At 48.3% G+C, this 6626-nt stretch overlaps 1 protein-coding gene across 1 annotated transcript in view; it reads right to left on the reverse strand.

Annotated features, from left to right (window-relative positions):
• Window positions 1-5106, reverse strand: part of NUP93 (nucleoporin 93) — a 108699-nt gene extending 103593 nt beyond the window's left edge. The window contains exon 1 of the mRNA XM_038531002.1: window positions 4955-5106. The gene's annotated coding sequence lies outside the window, so the exon portion shown is untranslated. The remainder of the gene's footprint in view (window positions 1-4954) is intronic.
• Window positions 5107-6626: the final 1520 nt, after the last annotated feature.

Consider the following 6626-nt stretch of genomic DNA (forward strand, 5'->3'; position numbering starts at 1 on the left):
GGAACACCTGGGTGGCTCAGTGGTTGAGCGTCTGCCTTCGGTTCAGGGAATGATCCCAGGGTCCTGAGATCGAGTTCCCTATTGGGCTCCCTGTGAGGAGCCCGCTTCTCCCTTTGTCTGGGTGTCTCTCTCTCTCTCTCTCTCTCTGTCTCATGAACGAATAAATAAAACCTTTTAAAAAATAAATAAAAAGGAAATTCCTGAAAAAAGACCTGAATGAAGTAAGGGAGTGACCTATGTTGGTATCTGGGAAGAATGTTCTTGCAAAGGAAACAATGAAAGCAAAAGATTCAAAGCGGACACACATTTAGCATATGGGAAGAAGAGCAGGAGGCCCGATGGCTGAAGCACACAATCACAGGGAAGAATGGTGGGAGAAGGAGTTAGGGCAGGGGCTGGATGGTACAGGCTTCACAGCACAAGGTAATAAGAACATTGGATTTCAGTCTATGTGTATTAGGAACTACTGAAGGATTAAGGCTTTTCACTTCTGCATGGAGAAGAGACTGAGGAGAGGAAGGGCACAAAGTGAAACCCAGGAGAGCAGTCAAGAGGCTGCTCTATCACCCAGATGTGATACATGAGAGTGGTATGGACCAGGATAATACTGGTGGAAGAGACAAAAGTGGGTATGACTCATGTATACATTTTAAGCACAAATTTCATGTAGGTATGAATCCTGTATGTAGAGTGTGAGAGAAAAGAAGTCAAAGACAATGACAAGGTTTTAGGCCTGAATACCTTGGGAGCATGGAGATGCCACTTACTGGAACAAGGAAGACCAGAAAGGGAGAAGATTTAGACACCAGAGGGCTGCTGTGATGATGACATTAGATTATACAAGCAAAGGGATGCCCAGGTGGCTCAGCAGTTGAGTGTGCCTGCCTTCGGCCCAGGGCGTGATCCTGGAGTCCCGGGATCCAGTCCCACATTGGGCTCCCTGCATGGAGCCTGCTTCTCTCTCTGCCTGTGCCTCTGCCTCTCTCTCTGTGTGTCTCTCATGAATAAATAAATAAAATCTTAAAAAAAAAAAAAAAAAAAGATTATACAAGCAGAGGCCATGGCAGGGACTCACACACAGCCAGAGCTCGGGAAATGACGGCTGTCCTTATTTCCAATGTCTTTGGCTCCTTTTCCTAGAGTTCAGGTCTCTTCTTTCCTAAAATTCTTCATCGATAGGGGAAACTGGGTGAAGGGTACAGGGTACTCTGTACTAACCTGGCATATTTTCTGTAAACCTAAAACTATTCTAAAATTAAAAGCTTATTTAAAAAATCTTCAACCCCAAATGCTCCTTTAGCTCCTGCTCTATTTACAAAGAGACAGCATCCTTTGTCACACCTCATCCATTCATCACCCACTATAATGTAATTTCTGCTTGCCCTCCCAATTACTGATTTCCTTTGTAGCCACCAATGACCTAAATACTAAGTCCAATGGACTTTCAACCCTTCCTCTCTCACAGCCTCTGATACCCTAACCATTCCTGAAGCACTCTCCCCTAACTTGAAGATACCGCCTTTTCCTGGTTCTCCTCCTGCTTTTCCAATTCTTCCCTCTCTCAAGCCTCCTCTGCTGTGGTTTCTACATCTACCCATCCTTTAAATGCCAACCTTCTATCCTTGAACCTCCTCTTCTCACGCTGCATATTTCTCTAGATAAGATCCACCTTTGGCCATGGCTTCAATTAGAATCCCTGCCAGTGGTTATCAATCTTTTGGATGGCCAAAGACCTCTATGAATCTAATGTTTATGTACATACGTGCACACAAAAGAACTACACATATATTTTTAAAGATGCACTGTCAGGAAGCTCATAGGACCCCTCCCCAGAAAGGCCACCCAAAGACCTCTGAGGACTTTCTGAGCCCAGGTGAGAATGCTGATTTATTAAAACAAAAATTTGGTAGAAACTATTCTATGTTCAGGCCAGCTCTCTCACCTGAGCTAGTATCTCCAACTGCCCCCCCTGACAACTGCAATTGGATGACCCATGGGTACATCAAACTACCTGTGTCCCAAACCAAACTCATCATTTCTCTCTCCTTTCAGCTGCCAACACCACCACTTCCTCCTCCTGGGTGCCCCGTCTCTTAGTAAAACTACTAGCATCCAGCATCTCAGCCAGAAACCACCCAGGAGTCACTTCAGAGGTCCCTTCCTTGGCTCCTGAACAACTAGCCAATTGCCATGTCTACCTCTCAAACCTTTTACAAAAGGGAATCCCCATCTCTCTTGCTTTCACTCTGACCCTCATGCTTTTCTCCTAACTACCTCAAAAGTCTAAGCCTTTGAGCTCCTCTAACTCACCCTCCCCTTGGCAAGAGGTCTTTCTGAAATGCTCCACTCCTTCAGTCCTACCAGGGACACCTTCCAGGTCCCCTCCAGGAGGAAGTGCCTGCGATTTGACACTGTCACTCTTACCATTCACATCTCTCAATATCCTCCCCTAAAGATACCCTAGTAAGTCTCTACTGCTAGGGGTGCTTTGCGCTGTTTCTTCTCTTTCTACTCCTGCACACGTAGCTGCACATTCTCCTATAACGCATCCCACACCTACACTGTCACACGGGGAACTCCCATATATCCTGCAAAGTCAGCTAGGGCAGTACTCCCCACCCCAAACCCTTCCCGTACTATTCTGAATCTTCTATTTCTGTTTTTCTCTGGTGGAATAGTTTTAATTATTTCTTCCTTATTCTTCCTTCTCTACACAGCAAACTCCTGTAAGTCACACTGCTCACCTCTAAATCCTCAGCAGCCAAGTTTAGCATTAAATAGGTACCAAATAAATATTTAATGAATTAAAGTGGCTTGTTCCCTGAATACACCTTGGGCCTCACCTCTGGGTCTTTGCTGACCTCTCCTCCGCCTTAGAACATCAGTATTTCCCTCTACCTTATTTTCTACTTCAGTCCATCAAGAAGCAGATTCAGAGCTCAGCTTCAGACTCAAATTCACCACTTCTCCAACTGTTCCCATCTTAGGGTCTTTGCACTTGCTATTCCCCTCCCATGAATGCTCTCACCCCAGCTATTCCCATAACTCGCTCTCTTATTTCAATCAGGTCCCAATTTAGATATACTTGTCCTCCTTTAAAAACAGCCCTGACACTACATCCTACATTTGTGTGTTCATTGTTGGTGGTGTCCTCCATAGGAACATTACTTAAATGAGGGCAGTCCTGTTTCATTCACCACTGTATTCCCAAGCCCGTAGCAGTTCCAGGAACATCCCTTTATTTTGTATTTATTGAGTACCTACTGTGTGCCAAGTCTAGGTGCTGAAGATCTATCAGGGAACAAAACATAAAAACCTCTCCCCGCTTCATATTCTGGAAGGGAAAGACAATACATGAGGCAAATAACTAAAATACAATTGCTAAGAAGAACTAAGGCAGTAAAGGAAAATAGGAACTGAGGAAAGCCTCACTAGGTGACCCCTAGAAATAAAACCCTGAAAAAAAGGAAGCAAACCACATGAGTATTGAACTGCAAGCACAAAAGCCCTGAGGCCAAAGCATGTCTGAGGCCATGGAAGGGGAGCGCAGCAGAAAATGAGAGTGGGAAAGTAATGGCAGGTCAGATTACGTAAAGCCTTAAGGCTCACTATAAGGTATTTGCCTTTAAATGAGATGGAAACCATTGTAGAGTTTTTGCGTAAAGGAGTGATATGATCTGACCTGTGTTTCAAAAGGATCCTTCTAGCTGCTGTGCTGAAAATAGGGCATGAATGCAAGGGCAGAAGCAAGGAGACCAGCTGGGAGACTATTTCAATAATCCAGGTGAGAGGTGGTTGTGACTTGGCCTAGGGTGGCAAGCACTGGATATGGAGAAAAAAAGAGAGCAGACAAGGGTGACTGCAAGGTTATTGGCTAGAGCCTTTTATATCACTCAGATAGAAAAAACACCAAGAAGAGCAGTTTGGGAGGTAAGATAGATGGAAAGCTTGCTAGGCCTATCTTGACATGTTCAGTCTGAGTTCCCTATCAACCATCTCAGTTGAGAGAGAAAACAGGCAGCTGGGTATAGGTCGAGGGAGAGGCCCATTCTGGAGATACAAATATAGGATCTGTTAGCCTAATATATCCGTATTTAAAACTATGAGCCTTGAATAACAATTCACCATGAATGAAAAATCAAAATGTCCAAAATACAAAGAACAGAGGAAAGAGAAATGCTATTACGTCCAAGGGCACCTTCTCAGGTTCCGGACAGAATACAAAAGGTGACCCCTACGCTTGCTGAAAGGCAAATTCGGCCAAAACAAAAACAAAAATCTCACAAGCGAGAGGGGCAAACCCATAGCAGCGAATGGGTGGTCAAACTTTGACCGAAGATCCTTGGGGTCCGCCCCGTAATTTTTTAAAGAGACTCCGCACACGGAGGCGTTGCCCCTGCAGCGGATGGGGTGCTGTGAGCCGCGAGAAGGTGCAGGCCACCTCCAGGTTCTAATCTCCAGCGTGTCCCCAGATGGGGAGTAGCATTCCCCTGATGGCGGTACAGGAAACAGGCCAAGGATTGAGCGAGGCTAACGGGGTCGTCACCGTCACCCCAAAGACCTCCGCCCTCGGAAGGCAGGGCGCGTCGCAGGAGACCGGCGGGAAGGCGGGGCGCTGCGGCGGGGCGCGGCGCCGATCCAGCCCCGGGTGGGCGGGGGCGGGGGCGTGGGCGTGGCGCGCCGCTGCAGAGCGCCCAAGTGCGGGGAAGAGGCCAGTCAGGAAGCCGAAGCCTCATGCTCGGAAAGAGGGCAGCAGGCACGCCCAGGGCGCAGCCCGGCGCTAGGATGGGGGGCTGTCGGACCGGGCGCGAGGTCGCCAGTGTCAGGCGTGCTGGGCTACCATGAGGCGAACGGGAAGCGCGGGCAGCATGGCTCCGAGCGTGGGCCCCGGGTTCAAGGACAAGCCGCCAAGTAGGAAGGACAGGGACAGCGACGGGGAGAGAGACGCCCTTACCTGACACTGCAGCCTTCTCAGCCGCCCTGGTCCCGGGTGGAGAACGCGGCCGCCGCTTCTCGCGCCGCTCGCCCGCACTTCCTGATTGGTCCAGGCCGGCCCTCCCAGAAGCCCTCGCGCGGCGCGCTGCCAAAAAAACTTTATGGAGACCCGCGGAGGAGAACAAGGACACGGGCGGGGCTGGGGGCGGGGCCTCCGGCGGAGCTGCCACGCCCCCTCGCCGGCGGCCACCGCCCTCACCCGTCCCTCGCGGCCAGAGGCGGCTCGGACCCGAGGAAGCGAGCGCGCAGCCCCGCGGGCCCATCCCTTGCCCGGTGCTGAGCGCCGTCCTAGCGCCAGGTACTCTTCGAGGCGCTGGGGGCACAGTGGCCACCGCGACAGACAAGATCCCCGCGAGCTGGTGGGAGAAACAGACTAGGATAAATAACTGCCAGTTTGTAAGGCGGGCTATGATGCAAAAAAAGCAGGATAATGGGACAAAGAATGCCTTTGTGGTCCCAAGGCCTCTCTGAGAGGGGCTGTCCGAGCGGAAACAATGATGAGAAAGGGTCAGTCTTGCAGAGCCTTGGCTGCAGAGCTTTCCAAGCAAAGGAACAGAGTGAAGGCTCCGTGGGTAAACAAGCTTGGCGTGTGGAGAATAGGAATGTAGGAATGTAAAATGGTACAGCCTCTTTGGAAAAGAGCATGGAGGCTCCTAAAAAATTAAAAATAGAATTTCCATACAATCCAGCAAGTCCACCTCTGGGTATATGCCCAAAAGAATTGAGGGTCTCACAAAGAGGTATGTGCACACCCATGTTCATAGCCGCATGATTCACAACAGTCAAAACGTGGAAGCAACCCAAGTGTCCATCCACAGGTGAATGGATAAGCAGGTGTGGTCTATACAGTGGAATGTTATTCATCCTTAAAAAGAAAGGAAATTCGGACATATTCTACAATGTGGATAAAACTTGAGGACATGCTAAGTGCAATAAGCCTGTCACATAAAGATTAATACTGTGGTTCTATTTACAGAGTACTTAGAGGAGCCAAAATTCTGGACAGAAGGCCGGTGGTTCCCAGGGGCTGGGATGAGGGAAGGAGAATCATGGGTTATTGTTTAAGGACTACAGTTGCAGTTTATAAAATGAAGAGTTATGGAGATGGATGGTGGTATGGTGGCACATTATAAAAATATTTAATATCCCTGAGCTGTACACTTGAAAATGGTTAAGATGGTATATTTTATATTATGTGTATCTTAATACAAGAGTAAAGTTTTTTGGGATCCCTGGGTGGCTCAGCGATGTAGCGCCTGCCTTTGGCCCAGGGCGCGGTCCTGGAGTCCCGGGATCGAGTGCCACGTCGGGCTCCCAGCATGGAGCCTGCTTCTCCCTCCTCCCGTGTCTCTGCCCCTCTCTCTCTCTCTCTCTATGTCTATAAATAAATAAATCTTTAAAAAAAAAGTAAAGTTTTTTAAAAGATTGTGGAGCAACTTGGACCATCGTATACTGTTGAGAGGGTTGGAAAAAGGGACAACCTTTTTGGAAAACTGGCAAAATATATGAAAGCTAAATGTACACATACTCTATGACCCAACAATTCTACATGTGTGTGCATATGTGTGTGTGTGTGTGTCTGATCTCTCTCTCTCTATTCCCAGCATAAATGTGTACATTTTTTTTCACCA

This window comes from Canis lupus, chromosome 2 (genome assembly GCF_011100685.1).
Source record: "Canis lupus familiaris isolate Mischka breed German Shepherd chromosome 2, alternate assembly UU_Cfam_GSD_1.0, whole genome shotgun sequence".
Lineage (NCBI taxonomy): Eukaryota > Metazoa > Chordata > Mammalia > Carnivora > Canidae > Canis > Canis lupus.